General features: G+C 43.2%; 1 protein-coding gene across 1 annotated transcript in view; it reads left to right on the top strand.

Annotated features, from left to right (window-relative positions):
- Window positions 1-11: 11 nt before the first annotated feature.
- Window positions 12-20,872, top strand: part of NDNF (neuron derived neurotrophic factor) — a 58,165-nt gene continuing 37,304 nt past the window's right edge. The window contains exon 1 of the mRNA XM_004716484.2: window positions 12-96. The gene's annotated coding sequence lies outside the window, so the exon portion shown is untranslated. The remainder of the gene's footprint in view (window positions 97-20,872) is intronic.

Here is a 20,872-nt window from a genome sequence, read left to right as displayed (position 1 = left end):
CAGCCCCGGGGCTGGAGCCGGGGACGTGGACCGCTGAAGGCACCGCACCTCGGGGAGGCACTTTTCCTCTGGCCCCCGGAGAACAAGAAATTCAAGGTAAGCAACCCTGAGAGCAAAGCAAACCGCCGACGCCCCGGAGGGATGTCCACACCTGATCGCTCCTGTCCCCTAACTCGTGGGGCCCGGTGACGCCCTTGGTCAACGCGGCGTCTCGGGCACCTTCGTGTCGGGCGGCTTGGAGCCGCGTGAGCCTGGAGTGGGGAGACCTGCGCCGGCCGAGGCAAGGCCGAGGGGGGACCCGGGTGCCTTTCTTCCAGCCGTAGCCTGGGCACCGGCTTTGCCCGCCTGCGGGAGGGGCGTCCACGTCCCTTCGCATTCTAGATCTCCGCCAGCCCCAGGGGAACCCTCCCTTTGACTGGGGGCTCCCGGGGGGCGTCTGCGCCTGGGCGGCAAAGCTGGGGCTGCGAGCGCCCAGCGCAGCCCCGGGGCTGGGGTCACTGTCAGCCTCGCCGGCGCGACCCCCGCCGCTCTAGTTCCTCCAGTGTCCTTTGTGCGAGCAACTTTAGAGAAACTTCCTCGGGCTGCGCTGGGTGGTCCGGGACCCGCACGGACGCCGGGGAGAGCCGAGCTGTCACCCCGGGAACGCTCTTCCAGCCCCGGGCCGGGCGACCGCGAGCCGTGCCCCAGCCTGGAGGAGCGCAGGTCGGGGTGGGCTCTAGTCCGCGCCGACCTTCAACCGAGAGCTGGGAGTCCAGTCGGGTGGCCCCGACCTCGGGACTGGAAACGTGTCCCCCCCGCCCCCAGGTCCCAGCTGCTCTCCGCGCGCGTTTTACCAAACAGTCCCGCGGGCCGCGCGGCTCCTGCCTGTGCGCGCGTCTACCTCGGTCCCCGCACTACTGCCTCGGGCTGGCGCGGGAGAGGTCCCCGAAACCCCCCGCCCAGCTCCGCGCTCCGCGCTCTCGTCGCCCAGGCCCTGTGTTTGCCACCGGCACCACTGCGCTGGCACTGAGCTGTGACCCTGACCAAGTCGCGGTTCCCCTCTCGGTCCCCTTCGGGGCGCTGTCCATCTCCTGCTGTGGACGCCAAGTAGCTCCTTGAAGCCCAGACCTGGAGCGGGAAGTGAACCTGAGCAAAAGTCTCCGGCTTTTATTTTGTTTTTTAACTGATTTTTTTTTCCCAGCCACTTCGTTGTGTTGGTAAATGTATTTACTCCTCGCTCTTGGATCTCCCTGGCTCCCTGGTGTAGGAGGAAGACTTTACTTTTCCATTTAGTGGCTGAGCGCCCCACACACGCTACCCTCTCTTTTCCCCTCCACCCCTCCTCCTCCAGCCTGGCTTCCTGAACCCTTTTTCTTCTTGGAAGGAGGGAACCTCTGCACCTCCTCCTCTCCTCCTCCCACCCAGTGCCTGTGCGCTGGTGAGAACCTGGGGAGTCGTCCATGGAAGTAAATGGGACCCGCACCATTCTCCGCCCCCTCCAAACAAGTAAAATCCTCCCTAGGCTCATTGAGTACAGATAAAACATCCCTCCTGAGAGAGAGGTTGCTGAGGATTTAATGGGATTGAATTGTTTTATTGTCCTGGAAGCTGTGATGGATGGATAGATAGGAGAGGGGATATGCGGGCAGCGCAGAGTGGGCTGAGGGCGTTCGATATTTGTTATTATTCATTATTGTTTATTAAGAGTGATAATAAGGCCGTAACCCTAGCTGGGGACTGTGTTTATACTTGGTTTGATTTTATGTCAGTCTCTTATTACAGTGGTTTCAGAGAGGGAAAACACCACAAGGGTATTAATTCCTCACACTCATTCTGCATATGGGATTAATCAGATGTCAAAATGATACTGTCCTTTTACCAAAGTTTCAATCTGTGAACTTTTGGAAGGTTGCCATCTTAAGAAATGCCCTCACTTGCCCCAACCCCTCACTTTCATGTTTTAAAAAGTCAGCAGCATAATTAATTATGGTCCCAATTCCCATTTTCAATCTAAGCCTATATTCAGGATTATATTAAAATGTCCCATTATTTACCCTTCCAAAGCAACTCTCATGAATTTTATGGTCTTAGTGTTGGGGAAAGCTCCTGGGAAGGAGGAGCCCAGAATTCATAGAAATTAGCACTATTGCGAATTTCCTTCAGAAACCCTTTACTTCTTCCTTTAACTAAGGGAATTACAAGTGCCTTCTCTGCTCAGCTCTTAACTTCAATGAATGTCCTTAATCTTTACCACACACTGGAAACATAACAGCTTGCAGCCTTCTCAGTATTATTGTTTTCATTTTTATGTCAGGAAGTTTTATTCATTAAACCTGTATGTCAAAGAAGCAGGCGCAGCGTGGCAGTAACACTCTGTTTTAATTAGTAACTATCATAAAAAAAGAAGCTAGAAGTCTGTAATGGGCCTAAATTGCTATGAATTATGTGTGGTTTAAATTACGCATTTATTTCAGCAGAAATGAAACCATGAATATAAAGCATCTTCTAATCACTTGCAGCTACAGCTTTTTATCTCTTAAGATGCAACCAAATATATAATTGGAAAATATCTTGAGTCAAAGAAGAAGGGAAGTCCCCGCCCCCGGTTTATTTCTCCTGGGTCTATTTAACAGTCTTGTGGTAAAATATGAATACTAAGGAGTAGAGACTAATGTTAAAACCTTGTCAATGCCATGCTGAGAGAATGCTGCCTTAGAAGTAGCCACAGCGGGTCAGTCTTCAGATAATGTCGGGGCTTTTTCAATGGACTCCACGATCCTTGCGATTCAGATCTCAGCTTGTTTGTTTGGACATCTTTGCTAGACTCTGTATGAAGTTGAAGGGGGAAAGAAGTTTTAAAACTCTCACAAATTATTTGAAACGAAGAGGAAAAGGGTTTGAATGTACCCATCTATTGTTATTTTACTATGTTTTCTTTGATAGCAGTTCTAATCAGTTTTTGAGAGATCAGAATTTTTGTTTCAGAATTTGTGTTTTGTGTGTGTGTGTATATGACGGTAGGTCAGAACTTCTATTTTGATATGGTAGGTTAGCCGACATGCCTGGTTTAAGACAAAGTCAAGAATGAGTGTGCATTTTACTTCATTTGGTTAAAATGACGGTTGATTTATTGCTCTCTCACTACCACCAGTCCGCTTTCCCATCTTCTTGTCTAGTCTTGCTTAAGAAAACCAGGCCCCCATGTATGTAATGAGTCAATGACTGAAACTTACCAGTCAGTTGCCATTTGCTTGCTACTAGGAAGAGAGTATTATCCCAAAGTCTTTGTATTGAGTCAAAGACAAGCCTATCCACAAAAAGCATTCAAATAATTCCTTTGACCTTGAAACAATATCTAGTACCTATAAATGTTTATTTATGAAGGGTTATTCTGAAGAACAAACTTTTTTTCCCCTCTATTGGTTTTTTTTTTCCAAAACCATTTTATTGGGAGCTCTTACAGATATCCTACCATTCCATAGTTCCATCACATCAAGCAGTATTGTACAATTGCTACCACAATCAGTTTCAAAACATTTTCTTCCTTCTTGAACTCCTTGATATCAGCTCCCCATTGGTTTATGATCCTTTAATAACGGTAATAGCTAGGCAGGTTATCATTAAATAGTACATTATGCCAAATATTCACATTTGAAAACTGATTTTAGAATTAAAGTCCCCGATATTTAAATACCCCACTTTAAAACTTTGGTTTTATACCGGAGAGTTAGGCTGCAATCTGCTTTGTTTTATTTTTCTACCCATCTACAAATATAACTGAAACCTAGAATACCTGCTGAAGTCATTCCTTTATAACAAGGGTTCTCAACCTGTGGGTCACGACCCCTTTGGGGGTTAAACGAACTTTTCACAGGGGTCACCAATTCATAACAGTAGCAACATTACAATTATTAAGTACCAATGAAAATAATTTTATGGTTGGTGGTCACCACCACATGAAGAACTGTATTAAAGGGTGGCGGCATTAGGAAGGTTAAGAACCACTGCTTTATAACATATATATTATTTTTATCTGGGCGGGGGGAGGAGTAAATACTATGTAGTTGTTATTTTAAAAAGAATTGTGTAGAGTGTCACAGAAAAACAACCCTGCTGATATTTTATTGCATCATGGTGTTGTGTATCAGCCATCCGTTCAGTTATGGACCAACCTCCACTGTTCACATGTGAAACTGCGTTTGTGTGGATGTGTGTACAGACTCACGTTTCTCTGGCCACTGCTGAGAAGACACCTGCCATTTGCTGTGTCTCAGTCGACTCTGGCCAAGCTAGTGCCCAAGGCAGGCAAAGTCTTGACTACTTAGCTCTGAACACACAGCTCTAAGTGCTACGTCCATGCCCTTTCTTCTCACAGTTGCTAACAACAGCAAACTGACACATCGATGTCTTTTGAAGTACTTGGAGAACATGAAATATGTAACATTAGTTCCCCCAAATAAAAGGTATTGTTTGTTTTTGAATTTCTGAAATTAAAGGTAAAACTTTAAACAGTATGAAATAAAAGCTAACTAGTAGTATGTTTCTGTATATTTTTCCATTTGGGATGAGGAGAGGCGCAGAGCAGCTGGGTATTTGGGTCTCATTTCAATGTCTTTTTAAAGACATCCATTGCACGCTATTTGATTTTTAATCCATTTGGAGTTCACAGACTTCATGTATATAGGAAGAGTATAGCAACTTCCAATATTACATTTCATTATCCTCACAATAATTTCCAGATCCTTTGGAAATGGATTTATTTTAGTAAGTTAATGAATAGTTCTTGGTTTTCATTTGCTAATTTCTTCCTGTTGCAAATTTGAAAATGATCCATCTTTAATGTTTCATGTATTTTTCTGAAATATATATTTTCAGAATCATTAAGAACGCTTAAATAAATCTTATTTTTTTAATATGGGAGAGTGGCTATCATTAACTTAACAAATGTCTCCTTTAATTTTTCTTTTGAGAAAAAAAATCCTACTTTATTTTGTATAGCCCTGAGAAAGGGGGAAATTAGAAATGGTGGGGTTAGTATAAGTTTTGGAAGGAGCTCAATAAAAGCATGATTAATCGTGATCTGAAAACCGCTGATGTGCGTGGAGCGCAAGACACTCCCCTCCAGAATGGAGTCTTCTGAATAGAATAACCAACAACCAAAATACAGTTAACTTGCACGCATGTGTTTGCTTAGTGGGGTAATTTCGGTCAGTATCACAAATAGTGGTGACAGACCGAAGTAAATGGCTGTGCAAGTTTTTATGAGTGTTTCTTCTCCCTAAGATGAAATGCAAGTAAATACTCTCTTCTTCCAGCTGTGTGCTCAGAGAACATATATCCCAAATTCAAAGAACATAGCCAAAAATGCAGAGCTATGTTCAAGTGCTGTTTTCTCCACAACTGAAGGTTGTCATAACTACCTCTGGTCCGGTGAGGCAAGGGCTTTATGGCCACAGAGATGAAAGGAGGGTGCAATTTTAACTTTTTTCCTCAAATAACTTGTACAAACAGGACTCCTAGTTAGAAAAGCCCTGTAAAGTGTGAGAGCTGGTTTTTCGGCAGTCACCATGACTGCTTTTCTTTTCCTTTTCTTTCTAAGCAAGTTAGTATTCCTTTTCTTTCTAAGCAAGGACAGACAGCATCAGAGAGTTGGCAAACGTAATGAAGGGGCAATGGTGTGGTTACTGTCCTTAATTGGTGGACCTCAGCTGCAATTGATGGCGACCTACATACTCGAAGATACTATGCATAAGAGGGCTCGGTATTCTGCATAAACGCCCTAGGTGTAAGGTGTCTAATTTGTTTAGGACTGATTTTCCAACTTTGATGCTACAAGTGTGTTAGGTGCCTACCAGACTGTCATTATAATATATAGCGCATCGTAGTGAAAAGGCAACCCTAACAATCCATAAAAACCTGAGAGATTGCTTTGAATACTCTCATGTGTTCAGGTCCTATGTATGCTAAGTCAATAGGCATTGCCAAGTGTAATATTACGTATTTTATGCCAGTAAGAAAATGTGTTTCTGATTAAATTATCATTGCCATACCAATAAAGGCCACAAAAGAAATGCACTTGATCCATTATCTTGTTCAGAAAAAAAAACTATTTAAAGAAAAATAATGAGTACATTTTTACCCATTAGGTTAAGCAACATAATTTACATCTAAAAAATAAATGTATGCTAATGGACCTCACTGCTTGTTTTGATTTCACAGTGAATTGCGGCATTAGTGAATATTAGTCAAACTTCACTGATATCATCAAAACTTAAAATGGGGAGTTCTTCAGAAGTAATTGGATCCTGTAATTGAAGAGATGTTTGTTGATAACGGTGGTGACAGAGATCGGAAATAGCAGCGTTAGCTGCAACACCTGGCAATCTGCGGCAAAAGCAATGGCGTCCACCGTGGCACGCCCCAGTCCCGGATAGGAATGTCACTTCTACGGAGACCCTCAGAAGTTTGAGAAAACGGCCGCGAGCATATGCTCTTTTTTTTTTTTCCTTTTGGATGGGAATAGCAAAACCACCTTCTAAATAGGAGCTAGAAGCTTAACCCTATAATGCCCACAGGACCCCAATGAGCTGTTCTGGGAGAACAGATGGAGGGTCCTGAGAGGTGACTGAGAGGCTAGTCTCACCCTAAAAGTTCAAATATTGCTCATGCCTCCCATGGTACTTACACAGCACCAACAGAAAAATCTTCCCTTTTATAAAAATAAAAAGGGATTTTGTGTTTCAGTGTGGGTTGTCACATTCGGCTGGTCCAACAAGGGCAACCCATGCTCCATGAAACAATGCGATTGGCCCCTGTGCCACCTCCACGATCCCTTGTGCATCAAAACCATAGGTTTGCATTGGCGGATTCTCAGAAGTAGATCGCGAGACCTTTCTTCCTTGTCTGTTTTAGTCTGGAAGTGCCACTAGAGCAGCAGGCAAGCCTCTGGAACCGAGGAGTGAGTGGCTGCTACCAGTGCAGTGGATTAGCCGGGAATCGCACACCCCGTCTTGTGCTCTCGGAAGATAAGAATTCTAACATTGACCCACCAGCGCTCTCATTGCGTTTCACGGGATGTGGCATATAAAAATATTCAAGGAGGAGGAACCGGAGCACGCTGACTTCATGTGGCATGCAAAGATCTGTTAATAGCTAGATCATAACAGGTAGAAAGGAAGTTAGCTTAAGGCAGAATTGGGCAGCCTACCTACAGCTGCTCTTTGTTCTCTTTCTCTAATAGTTGATTTTCAACTTCTTACGTTTTAGTGTGAGTGATATACAGGGACCGATTTTTGAAGGTGTCCACCTGTGGCTGAAGGCTCTACTGATGCCATCTCGAAATTCATCATTTTTGAATGAGGCGTCCTGGATTTTCATTTTGCACTGAGCCGTTGCTTCTGTAGGCAGTCCTCATGACAGCTTAGTGTCAACTTAAAACATAGAATCGTAATGCCTGGAAATGAAAAAGGATATTTGGGATCATCTCTGCAAGGTGCGGCCAGTGAATATGTGTATCCCAAACCTTGTCTTAAGGAACAGGAACATTGTCAGATACTCTTGAATAACTGAGGTCAAGGTTGCCCATCGCCTCTCGAAAGTCATCCTGAGCAGGGGTGGCAAGTCTGGTAGTCTCCCTTCTAGTCTGATAGCAGGAGCGTGCTCCTGTGGAGGGTACACAAGGTGCTTCACTGTAGTATAAAAAAGAAAAGACCAGAGAGTCTATTTGTATTTGCTCATATGTGTTGAGAAATATATTAAGTTTTATTGATATTAGACATTGTATGAATTGACAAACCCACTTTGCTTAGTGGATAATTAAGCAACAAAAAAATAGAGAAGGTGGCAGCTTCTGTGAAATAAAAATAATAGAAGGCATAATTAATGATAATCTTCTCAGCACTGACAAGAAGGCAGTTCTTCCTGTAAAACGCCCCTGAGGTTAACCAAAAAATACTTAAATGAATAGTTTCATCTACGATAATGAACTACGATACCCATCCCAATGTAGAGTGCTCCAGGTTATTGTGTATAACAATAATTTGTGTTTGGTCTTAAAGTCATAATGTTAAGACCTTTAGAGGCCACAGACACTGTTGTACATCCGAGGCAAGGTTGTAAAAGGGAAACAAAAATAAACATTTTACTATTTTGAGGAGTACTTAGTTATTTATAAAATTTCATAGTGCCTCTGTTCCCAATAAAATAGGAATTTTACCCAGTAAATCCTTCAAAATCCAGTAGTCTAATAGTTTCAACCTCTCCAACTTTGATCATGCTCATAAAAACATGAATTATGTTGCATTTCTAAATATTTTTTTTAAAATTTTATTATTTCCCAGTAAAGTTAATCGTTAGTTTATTTCTGTTTTGATTGTCATGATGTACGTAATTGGTTCTGTTTACCAGTCATACAAGAACTCTGTATAATTCTTAATTGTTTACAAAGTATTTCCACATCCATTTCTTTTGCTTACTCTTCATAGCGACCCGTTAAGGAAGATGTTGTCATATCCTCTTATTCCTAAGACATCTGAGTCCCAGTTCAGTTACTAGACAAAAAGTCACAGAGATTTTCTAAGAACGTGATAACTCTTTGGCTTAGATGCAAAATTATTAGGCACTTCTAAGAATTTATGTTGATATGGATTGCCAAAATAATTTTCAAAGAGACACAATTTCCTTAGGGTGCATTTGAAAATTGATGATTCAAAAAATACCGCATTATTTTTAGACTTAATCCACCAGATCATAATTGCAGGCTGCCTGTGGCATTAAGATTTCCTCTTTGTTTTCTTCCTCTTCCTTCTCTTCTTCATTTTGCTTGTGCAATAGTTCATTGATTAGAGGATTTTAAAAGGAAAACTGATCAAACTTTTCCACGTTTAGGTCAGTGCGTAAGATCATCCAGAAACAGCCTTCGGGAGGAAGCGTAGTCTAGTTGTAAGTGGCACAAAGGGCTAGCAGTGGCTTTACTCCTAGTTTGTCAGTAATAGTAAGTGCAGCCATCATGACCTTCAGCTGTCCTCCCAGAAGGCGGAAGACTTTTCCATAGGGATGATGTTAAAAGTGAAATGAAGTATAATCTCTGAGTACGTGTAGGTCTTGCTTTAAACTTCCTTCACCACCCCTTACCTCGCCGCAACCACCACCATGTGTACACATCCTCCCCATCACAAAAGCAAAATTAGGTTATCACTGCATTTTTAAACGTCTACACATAGGGGCCCTGTTGGCGTGGTGATTATGTGCAGGTCTGCTAACGGCAAAGTCAGCTGTTTGAAACCACCAGCTACTCCAGGGAGGAATGCCGAGGCTTTCTACTCCCATCAAGGGTTAAACTCTCAGAAACCCACTGGGACTATTCGTCTCCCGGTGTCGCTGTTAGTCAGAATTGGCTCAATGGCAGTGGGTTGGGGTTTTAGGTTTTTTGGAGCATATAGAGAGAGGACAGGGCTTTCTACTCCTATAAAGAGTCATGGTCTCAGAAACTCATAGAGACAGTTGGTCCTATAAGGTCACTGAGGGTAGGCACCTACTCGATGGCAGTGAGTTTCTTTTTTCCCTTTTTTTAATTTTATGTATATATTGTAATTTATACCAGTATGCATTTATGCTTCAGAACAAGGCCTCTTTCCCTCTTGGCTGACTCTGTCCTGCATAATGAGCATTGCACATCGCTGACCCTCAACACTGACCAGCTGCAGCCTGCCTTCAGTGCTTCCCTTTACACATGGTTTGTGAAAAATCAAAAACAAAAACACCTAATTGTATATGTTACTTCCCTGAGGAGAACACAGTGAAATCATTGTGTTTCTGATTACTGTTATTGGATGGATATCTACTGGTTTGTCATCTCTCTCATTGTAGGTTTATATGTTTATGTAATTTCATCTTAATTCAGCTTTGTGGGTCTGTCTGCATTGGGTGCCTTTGGAAAGTGCCCTGTTCTTCGATTATCCCTTAATCCTGAGATAATCATGCAGAACATCCCAGGGACCCAGCCAGATCCTCTGCTCTCTAATCTCAACACGTGCATCTTAAATCCCTCGCTAGATCTAGTGCCTGAGAAGTCTGAGCACACTCACCCTTGAACTCATTTTAATCCAGCTTTGTTTATCAAAAATTATTGATGTTCTCCGTTATGGTGTATTGAGGCTAGCAAAAGAATATGAAGAGTTTCTGACTGGTTATGGGATTTTTTTTTTAATCCAACATCTTGGCCTTCTTCTCTTTTTCAAGTTCAGTCTGTAATTGAAGAGAAGACTAACCTTTTACCTGAGAGGTTAAATCAATAAAGATAGAATGATCTGGTGCAGAGTCTTCTCTCATCTACTTTAAGAGCAAATCAAAGCCCATGTCTTTTGCTATTGAATGGATTTTTGCAACCAGTTTGAGAAGCTTTTTTATGCTACTTGTAGATCAATCCAAACCTTTCCATTTGAAAAGGGCATTCACATCCATCATTACACTTAATCCCGTGACAACCCTGGGGGTAATTTCCTCTGCTTCATAGGTGAGGAAACGGAGACCTGAAGACATCAAGAGACTTACTTGCACCTTGTGAGGAAGTTGATCAGGATTTCGCCGGACTTGATCTCAGCTTGTCTTACTCTAATTCGTGTGCTCCTTTTCTGCTTTGTTTTGCTAGCATTTTAATTGTCCGTAAACTTGGATAAAATAACGAGCACATGACTATGGAGGAAGACAAAAGAAGAGCTAGAAAAGTAAGTCTGGGTGTTTGGAAGAGAATTCAGCCCTGAATTGATTGAAACCAAAGAATGAAAGCGCGCACTTGAGATACTGAAGCGTAAAAGCTAAGTGTGTGCAGAGCAGACAATGGAAAGCCGAGGGCTGGCTCTCTTCTGCGAAGCTCTCCAGACTACTGACTATCTCATCTCTTCAAAGACAAAGCTCCTTTAAATGTGGAGTTTGGGGGGGGGGGGACCTTGGATTATATAAGGGAGATGGCAGAAACATATGTATGAAAAATATTACTTTAGTTTCTTTCTTTTTACTAGAAAAAGACCACTACATGCTTGCTAGTCTTTCTAACCAGCAGTAGGCTACTTGCTCCTGGGAAGAGTCACAGCCTTAGAAACTCTGAGGAGTTGTTAGGAGTCCGAATCAACCGAAGAGCTGTGGGTTTGTTTGTTTTGTTTCAACAAGCAACTATCAGCCTTTAATTTTTTTTCTGTACATAACAATAATCCAGAGGTTAACCATTTTCACTATTTATATCGAATGTCCCTGGTACATCAATCTAGTTCTTTTACTTAATGGGTGACACATCTTTATTATCATTTATATGAATGTTTTGCTTGTGTCATGTACGCTTTGGCCTTGGAGACCCCCTCAAGTCCCTTTGGGTGGTAGCTGTTGCTAGTTGGCCGCTGGCTCATGGCACAACCAGACCAGGTTGTTGTAATCCACGGGTGTCATGGACCCAGTCTCAGAAGCAGGTCACCAGGCCTTTCTTCCCCGTGTGCTTTGGGTTAGCAGCTCTGCTGAAACCAGGCATTACTGTGACCCTTGCTGTCCCGCGTTATTGGAATCAGACAGGGATGGGACGTGGGGAGTTGTGATTGAGGAGGCACAGCAGAAGATGCAGCTTCAGAGTGATCAGCTGTTGGGTGAGAGACGAGACAGGGCCTAAGGAATAGGCCTTTACTGATCATTCTGCATTTTCCCTACACATTAAGTACAGGAGCCAAATAGAAACGTACTATACCTTTGAATCTTGTCACAATCGCCAATCAGTCCTTTTTTTTTTTGTTGGCCCTTATGAAATAGCAAACTCAAAGGGAATCATCCAGTAGAGATACATAAATATATGTATACATATGCATATGTATAAGTCTACATTCATGTAAAAAAGGTCAAGAAAACAGAAAGCTGTGACAGTGTATGAATAAAAGAAGGGTTCTTCAAGAAAAGGAAGAAAGATTGTTAACAATCTCCATTTTGTCCATGTCTTCCTCCAAAACAAGTATTTAATAGTTAAATCTCAGTGATGAATGAAAAATTAGAGATTAGAACATCCTATCAAAATCCTAAAGATGAAAATCACAGTAATCCTGTTACTATGGAGTAAGTTTTACTCTTTTAGGTGTTTCAAAAATGAGAGTACAAGAGAACCACAGAATCAGAAGGAAAAAAACCCCATCTCTAACCATGCTCTTTAACTCCATGAGCTATCGAAATCTATCTCTCCTGGGTGTATCTTTTCCCACCACCATGAAGTGGATCTTTCCAGACTGGATGACTCTCTATAGGGTTAATGAGACTGTAGGTCTTCATGGGAGCAGAGAGCATCATCTTCCCCCAGTGGAGAAGCTGGTGGTTGGCAGCAAAATCAAACCCACTGCCATCCAGTGGTTTCCAACTCATAGTGACCCTTCATAGGGCTTCTGAGACTGTCCATCTTTACAGGAGCAGGCAGCCCCCACCTGTGACTTATCGAGTCATAGACAAGTATTAAGAGAAACAATGGCATCTAATAGCATGCTCTGATTCTGATTGGATGGCAACAGGCTTGGCTTTTGTTTCAGTTTTTACAAGCAACCATCAGCTTCTCAGGATGAGAGACGAGGCTCTCTGCTTCCATCTGGCCAATGAACCATCAGCATCAGTATATCCTGGGAATTTGTTGCCAATTGCTTTTGAGTCCCCCCTGAATCAGAATCATGACAACCTTATGTGTGTTCTACAGGATTTTCAAAGGGGAATTTTCTTTTGGAAGTGGATCACCAGGCCTTTCTTCTGAAGTTCCCCTGCATTGTTTGTGCCTCCAAACTTTCTGTTAGCTGCCAAGCACATTAACAGTTTGCACCACTGAAGCACTCAGCAGGGAGCTTGTTAAGGTCATTGCCATCAAATTGATTTCCACTCTTATCGACCCTATAAGACAAAGTAGAACTACCACATTGGATCTCCAAAGCTGTACTCTTCATCAAAAGCAAGCCACCACCTCTTTCTCCAGCCCGGCAACAGGTGTGTTTGAACTGCTAACCTTTCACTTTGCAGTGCAGTGCTTTAACCACTGTGCCACCAGGGCTCCTTTGGGAGATTGTTAGAAAGGCATACACCCCACCCCCAGACACCACCCAAGACATCTCTTGAGCCAGAATTTGCATTTTAACAGGAAAGGTAGGTGAGTTCTGTGTACCTTAAGGTTTAGAAGTATTCCCACTGCCCAAACCACGGCTGTCACGTGAATTGAGATGCATAACGGCCCTAAAGACAGGCTGTCTACTCTGATAAGCAGTTACAATCGGAAACTCACAGGGCAGTTCTACCCTGTCCTTCAAGGTCGCTGTGAGTTGGCATCGACTCGATGGCAGTGAGTTTGGTTTTCTTATACGACAGATTAGAACTACAGCTTTGGGCTTGAAGGACTTTTAAATCTTTTGGGGCACAATCTCATCCTTCTCCATTTGGGAAACTGGTGGTTTAAAACCGTTACCCTTACCATTAGCAGTTCAGTGGACCCCACGCCACACCAGGACTCTGTTGTACAGCCCCATTCCAGTCTCCTGATGGACACGGATCCCAACCAAACCAGATTTGACACAGTTTCAAGGGAGAAGAGCCTTCTTCAAACATTAAAAAGAAAAAAAAAAAGGCCATTAAGTTAATTGTGACTAATGGCAACACCACGTGTTACAGAATAGAGCAGTTCTATGGGGCTTCTTGATGACTGTATTCCACAGACTGTACTCTATGGAAGCCCATTCTCAGGCCATTCCTCCACTCTACTCCTTCCTGGGTTCAGGCTACTCACCTTTAGGTGAGCAGTTGAGTCCATAATATTTGGGACCCCCTTCTTTGCAACACTCCCGGCACCTTCTCCACAAATACATGATGTATATTCCTGTAGGTGTGTGCGTGTGTGAGCAGAAAGAGGAGCCCTGGTGTCCGGGGGGGTCGGGGAAGGGGGTGCCCACCCTGGGCTGCTAACCGCGAGGTCAGTAGTGTGATAGGTTGAACCCAACAGCTGTTCCTCAGGAAAATCGGAGGTTAAATTTACAGCCTCTGAAACATCAGGCAGAAGATCCACCCATTCCTAGAGTGTTGCTGTGAGTCAAAACTGACTCGATGGCAGTGAGATTCGGTTTGCGTTTTATCTTTTGCAGCAGTCCTCTGTCGATGCCAGCGATGATGCCAGTGGGTGTCTGTTATGTCTACCCCCAAAGATTTCTTAGCAGTGTAATATAATGCACCAACTATTTATGAAGTATTGTGTGAGGGAACTATAAGTCGGTATATATAAAATATGTGTGCGCATATATATAATATGTGTGCGCATATATATATAGAGAGAGAGATTTATATGTATGTATACACACACACAAATAGACTCATCTTTCTCCCTAGGAGCTGATGGGTTTGAACCACTGACTCTGGTAGTTCGCAGTTCAGTAGCTGACCCGATAATGCCACCTGGTCTCCATTTTATTCATGTATAAAAAGTCATTTTTTCAAGGAATATTTACTTGAGTACATGTATGGCACATAAGCTTCAAGAAAAACGGTTTTGGTAAAGATGAGGAAAAAACACAATTAGCTATAATTCAATCAGATTAGAAAGTGCTATAGGAATCAGAGTCTCCGGTTTCCCTGAAGGACGGTCATTCCGCGGGGTTGTCTTCTGGGAATTCCCGAGGACTTTCTACAGGCTCTGAGTGGACACTGGGTGACTTACTGACGGCACACAGACGCGGCTCAGACAATAGGACATCTGTAAACACCACACTGCCGCACTCCTGTTGAGAACCTCCCCGAGATCGTAGAACACTTTTTTTGTGAGTTGGGGGTGGTTTCTCATTCCCAATGTCAGGATGCTTCCTTCCTCTGGCTAAAACACCACCTACGTTTTTAAGTGTTCCTTTAAAGGCTTCATCAGATAAATCTTTCTATTACTGAACTCAAATCTCTCCCTTATAATGATCAACCACTGGTGCTAGCTGGGCTTCTCATGTCTTTCATCCCATAATGGACTCTAACACATCTGGTGTCCCGGCCATTCCAATCTGCCTGGGGTTGAACGCTGGCCACTGGTTCTTCCCGCGCATGATCCTGCCCGGCTCAGTGAGCCAGCACCTGGCTTCTCCTTCGTGACTTGGCAGGGTGCCCTTCTGGGTGGCACAACTAACGATGTATGATACTTGCATACATTCCCATGTATGGAAGGCGGCTAGGTGTGAAGCTTAGAAGACCAAAGCTTGTCTTTCCCCTTGCTCTTCCTAAGTTTACGCATGTGTTAATACACATACATATATACATATGCATGTACGTGTGTGTATCCCAGTTCCTTCTGTGGCTCTGTGTGGCTCTCTCTCCTTAGTTCAAGTTTCTGCTCCAAGGTCACCTCCTCAGAGAAGCCTTCCTTGGTCACTTCAGGACGGCTCTCCTCTCCTCTTCCTTTTCTTCCCAACCCCTTCTCTGCCTCAACACGGTTTCATTTTCTCCACCTGCTTTCCTTTCTCTGGGATCTACTTGCCAGGGTACTGTTCGTCTTTTGTCTCCCTCCCCAAAGCCTAAGCATACCAGCTCAGAAACTTTGAGCACCTTGCTCCATACCCGTATTCCCGGGACCCCCAAAGAGTGCCTGGCACAGAGTGCTCCCCCCACAAAAATCCAAACCAGTTGTCATCCAGTCGGTTCTAAAGCACAGCAGCCCCTTACTTGTCGGACTAGAACTGTGCTCCGCAGGACTTTCTGTGGCTCCTTCTCCAGAGCAGTGGCCAGCTCTGTCTGGGTAAGTTCAAACCTCCAGAATTTTGGTTAACAGCTAAGCGTGTTCATCATTTCTTCACCCACAAAATGTCAGTGTCCAATAAATGTTTGTTGACTCAATCAGTGGACTCAAAAACTCTAGTTTGTTTTTTTGTTTTAATTGTGTTGTCACTACCTTGTTGATGGGTATCGCTTCTTATTACATCACTACACGCTGTTGTAAGTGTTTCTCTGATCAAATTTTTATGGACAATGGAGTTCATGTGTTCAGTGGAAATAGTTTCTGAAGTACTGTTCCAAGACATGTTTGTCAAAAGCACTGGGATATCTTTGAACTTGAAAATTTTAAGTGTCTTGTTTTTGTGAAATTAGGATCAGTAGAAGTAGATAAACCTTTTACATAGTGCCGATCCTGGGATAGTATATAATGTCCAAGAGAGCTAGAAAGTCCATAAACATTCAGCTTGCTGCTGATCAAAATATGAAGAGATGAATAGTAAAAAAAAATTTTTTTTTCCCTCTGCTCCAGAGTTTGGTTTTAGTCTTTCACATTTATACATCCGCCACGAACATAAACTAACCCGGCAATGATCTCACTTCAGCATATACAGTGATTATTCAATTTGATCGATCAGTCAATTTGTACTTAGTTAACCTCAACATATATAGCCACCCTTTAGGACAGAGCAGAACTGCCTCTGTGGGTTTCAAAGGCTGCAAATCTTTCGAGGAGTAGAGATCCTGTCTTTCTCCCGCGGTGTGAGTGACCATCTCAAAGTGTTGTCCCTATGGTTAGCAGCATGGACAACATGGAGCCCATTACACCGCCAGGAGTCAGGATCCATTCAACGGCAGTGAATTTGACTGTGACTTGGAAATATATATGAAACCCTGAGATGTACTGGTTACATACGTGTTGGGATGCCATCCGCAAGTTCAGCATTCTCATCTAATTCAGAGCTTTCCGGATTCCGTTATCCACGGTGCTGCTTTACACACACACACACACACACACACACACACACACACACACACACACGCGCGCGCGCACACCTGATATCATAAGTTATTTGACACTTATAGATCCTTGTTGGTGCTGTTGGGTAAGTGTTGTGGTAACCATTTCATGGTGGTTCGAACCCACGATCCACTCCTCAGAAGAAAGAGGCTGCCTGCCCTCATAAAGATTTAACAGTCTCAAACACCATAGCGTTGCCATGAGTCAGAATAGACCCAGTGGCCATAGCTTTGGGTTGTGCTATCTGACCTTTGGCAAGTGAGCTCAGAAGAACCCACGTAGGTCGGGTTTTGTTTCTTTGTTTACCCTATCCATCTGGCTGCTCAAAGGAGCCCTGTAGCACTGTGGTGAAAGCACTCAGTTGCTAATGAAAAGGTTGGCAGTTTAAACCCACCAGTCGATCCCTGGGATAAAGATGTGGCACTGGTCTGCTTCTGTCGAGATTACGGCCGAGGAAACCCCATGGGCCATTCTCTGTCGGAAAGGGTCCCTCTGAGTCTGAATCAGGAACCACAGGCTTTAGCAGATACCATCTTCCGGCAGCATCTCTCATGCGCCACCTGCATCTCCAGCACATCCCGTTTTCCACAGGACAATGGAAATCAATATATATATATATCAACACAACTTCTTCTTTTGTTCCTCATAATGTAAAGAGAATACCTGCTTCTTTTCTTTTCTAACAGCTTATCTGGTACAAGATGTCACTTTATAAATTTGCCGCTGAGGTAGGCACCAGATCATAAGTTCTTTGATGCTGTCTGGAACTTCTGATCAGCTAATTTCACATCTCTCTTATTTTTTCTATCTCTTCATTATTTGTCGTTTTATTGAGTGTACTTCTGTAATCACTGGGGCACCTTGATTCTGTTCTCTCTCTCATTAGCTCCAACGTAACTGCATATCTAGGTGATGCTCTACAAAGCCTATTCTAGATCTCTCCACTTCACCCTAGCCCAGTGGTTCTCAACCTTCCTCATGCCCCGCGCCCCTTTAATACAGTTTCTCATGTTGTGGTGACCCCCCTAACCATAACATTATTTTTGTTGCTACTTCATCGCTGTAATTTTCTTACTGTTATGAATTGGGCGACCGCTGTGAAAGAGTCGTTCGACTCCCCAAAGGGGTTGAGAACCGCTGCTCTAGCCCCTCTGCTTATAACTATTGCATGCCACTGCCATCTCTACCCAGCACCCCACTGGACCTTTTTAGCTTTTACAAGGTTCAGAATGTTTGTTTTGTTTTGTGTTTTGCTTTTACAATGATCTGTTCCCTTAAGTCCATTTTCTACATGACAGGCAGAGTAATTAAAAACAAAACAAAACACATGAATCCCATAACATCGTCCTGCTTAAAGGGCTTTCCAACTACAAATAGAATACAAGCTCCTTCATGTGGTTTGCGGCGCTATGTGTGACCTGGACTTTGCCTTCTACTCTTCCCCTGACCCATTCCGATCTCCTTGGAGATACCTTCATTTTATCAGGGGGCCAAGTTGACCACCACCTCAGGACCTTTGCACCAGCTGTTTCTCGACTTCTTTCTCTTTGTTCTTTCTCCCGACATGTGTTCCACTAGCTTCCTCTTGTCACTCAGATCGCTGCAAAAATGTTGTTTCTTCCAAGAACCTCTCTCTCTCTCTCCATATTCAAGCTGAAATGTACTCTCTTTCACTCGGCCAATTTTAATGAACTGCATAGCAAGAAAAACTAGTAGACAGTGTTTTCTTCTGTATGTCTTTGCTTCTGTATGGATTTCCGCCTCTGCTAGAACATGTTTCATCATTGTCCCTGGCAGTATGCCTCCCAGGTGGCAAGGGTGATTACTTACATACTTATTAAATAAAAGTAATGATCATTAATCATAAATGAGTGAATATGCTAAACTCATTAGACTTGATTTCCTGAGTATATAAGTTTGTATTTGTTGGTAGATTATAAATTCCTAGGATAGCTCTTTATCACTTAGTTCAGTCAGTGCTTTGCAAATTAGTATTTTCCAGATCTTAGCACATTTTACTGTCTATAATGTTGATAGTCTATGGAATCCATAGAGTATGCCACTTAAAAGTGCCCTTCTTAGCCAAGAAAGCTGTACAAATACCAAACCTATAATTGACTTTTTAAAGTTTACCTGTGGTAAGTTTTCAAATTTCTTAATGATGATTTTCAGAGGAACTAAAACTAGGCGTACTCGCCAATAAACCATTTGTATTTTACTTTTGTGCTTTCGCGTTCTTTGCATGCTTTTGCCGTTGTGGTAAATTTCTTCCCATGAATAACCTCTAATCTGAAACCAAACCAAAGCAAGCTCACTTCAGCCAAGTCAATTTCTGCTGACCGTGACTGTACCGTAGGGGCTGGCACCTCTGTATCTATCTGAGAATAGCCTGCCTCATCTTTCTCCTCCAGAAGGGCTGGCGGGTTGGAACCCCTTATCTTATGGTTAGCAGCTCAGCAGTTAACCTACCCCACTGCCAGCTCTCCTACAAACGAACCCAAGCCCACTGCCAATCGAATAGGTTCTGACTCATAGCAACCCCAGGCAGAGTTTCCGAGACTCAGTCTTGACGGGAGCAGACAGCCTCATCTTTCTCCCACAGACTGGCGAAGACGTTTGGACTGCCAGCATGGCTACCATTAGTAGCTCAACGCCTGACCCACTGCACCACCGGGACTCTTGGGGCTCTGACAACAGCAGCTGTCAACTGGATAGAATGGTTCTACACTTTTCCATGGAAGTAGCCTGGCTTTGGCTCACTTCTGTCCTTCGTCTAGGCTTTCTTGTCTTATAACTAGACAGGCAAGAACCCCAGTTGCAGTGTGTACTACTGAGAAGGGTGTTTGCTGCTAGCTTTTTCGAAAGAAATACAATGCACTGGTCTTGGATCTTCAAGACCCACAATTGCAGAATACCTTCGCCAATGGTGTTACTTACTGAAACAGACACTGAGGTCCAGAGAAAAAGGTGACCAAATAGATATTTTCCTTACTGTAGTAGAGGCACCCTGGGTCTTCTACTACATGATTTTCCAAGGAATCATACAGTCTTTCTTTCTAACTTTTGGGGGATTTTGTGAGGAAGAAAGAATGACTACAAATAGCGGTTTGGGGGATGATAGACTGTCTTCTGAGGAAATAAGTCTTCTTGTTTCTTTAGCTTTTCTGTGAATGTTTCAGGACACAATATAAAACCTTAGGGGCCCTCTTTGGAAGTCCTCTCTGGAATTTCGGCAGTTACCAAGAAACAGAGAATATAAACCATTTTATGTACATTTGTCTTTTAGCCTTCCAGTTTCTCTCAATCTTTGTAAAGTAATGCAAGGGGACTTTGCATTGTGGGCAAAGTTCATTTTCACCCGATTCCACTTGCCACAAATATTTCAAAGCTGCCTTGTATTTTGCTTTTAAGAACCTTCACAATTAGTTCCCTGGAGTTTCTTCATCAGTATATATTTTCTTCCTCATTTCTTGCTAGACCGTATGTTCTTCAAAGATAGAGGATGCCTGAGTCTGGTGTTATGGACACTTAGTTCAATGTCTAGCATACAGAAGACGCTCAATTAACATTAGTTTAAGTCTTCCTGATACAATTCTACTTCCCTGCCCAGGCCCCTCCTCCAAACACCCATCTGTTTTGCTGCTTTGATCTCTTCTCTGTTTTCATGGACTCTACTGAGTCTCACTCCAAATCGTTTGGCACTCTTCCTCTTGCGCTGTGTTATTTTGCATCACTTTCATAATCAACGTAATTCTAAGCAGTGGAATCATAAAGACCTATAGTAAATATCTTTGCACTTTTCATGTTTTATTTTGTTTTGTTGTTTGGTGGGGCTAGTGTATACAGCAAGCTGTCAGTAGTTATCCGTGCCCCCGCTTCCTGGGTTAATATGCGTCCTGACTAGAGGCTGCTGGCGTGTTGCCATCTCTCTGCGCTACATTTCAACAGAGGACGAGGTGTGCAGCTTGTAAATTGCTTTTGGAAACATTGCGCAGGAAGTCATTTTCATTTTGTTGTAGATCAACAGGAAATAAGGCAAAGTTGCCAAACGAAAGCAAGAAAAGCAACCAAGCGTATTATTCCTCCCTTACGGCCTTCCAGGAACCCTCAGCTGCTTCCAAGAGTGTGGAAATACCCCAC

The sequence above is a fragment of the Echinops telfairi genome, unplaced genomic scaffold (genome assembly GCF_000313985.2).
Source record: "Echinops telfairi isolate 266 unplaced genomic scaffold, ASM31398v2 ScPeMD7_33;HRSCAF=127, whole genome shotgun sequence".
NCBI lineage: Eukaryota > Metazoa > Chordata > Mammalia > Afrosoricida > Tenrecidae > Echinops > Echinops telfairi.
The sequence above is the reverse complement of the archived record's forward strand: the minus strand, read 5'-3'. Positions and strand labels throughout refer to the sequence as shown.